General features: G+C 67.8%; 1 protein-coding gene across 1 annotated transcript in view; it reads right to left on the bottom strand.

The window, feature by feature from the left end:
• The window catches only part of LOC104469621 (sodium- and chloride-dependent glycine transporter 1-like), a gene marked incomplete at its 3' end in the record, with an annotated part of 1,762 nt that extends 1,448 nt beyond the window's left edge, over positions 1–314 (bottom strand). The window contains exon 1 of the mRNA XM_010084197.1: positions 75–314. The remainder of the gene's footprint in view (positions 1–74) is intronic.
• Positions 315–320: the final 6 nt, after the last annotated feature.

Raw genomic sequence — 320 nt, 5'->3', positions numbered from 1 at the left:
ACTGTGTGGGGCTGGGGTACACGCCCCCACCCCTGCGCTGGAGCACCCTGCTCCCCCGGCTCCCCGACACCCACCTCCCCCATTGCGGTAGCAGAGGTACGGAAAGCGCCAGACGTTGCCCAGCCCCACGGCGTAGCCCACGCTGGTCAGTACGAACTCGATCTGGTTGCCCCAGTTGCCACGCTTGATGCTCTTGTCCTGCTTGCCCCGCTCCCCGGGCACGGCACCATTCTGCGGAGAAATGCCACGGAGAGCATCAACCGGGGACCCCCCCACCAGCCCCACTGCAGGGGCGATGGCACCCAAGCAGGACTGGGTGG

Source organism: Pterocles gutturalis, unplaced genomic scaffold, assembly GCF_000699245.1.
Source record: "Pterocles gutturalis isolate BGI_N339 unplaced genomic scaffold, ASM69924v1 scaffold33185, whole genome shotgun sequence".
Classification (NCBI taxonomy): domain Eukaryota; kingdom Metazoa; phylum Chordata; class Aves; order Pterocliformes; family Pteroclidae; genus Pterocles; species Pterocles gutturalis.
This window is presented reverse-complemented; position numbering and strand designations above follow the sequence as displayed.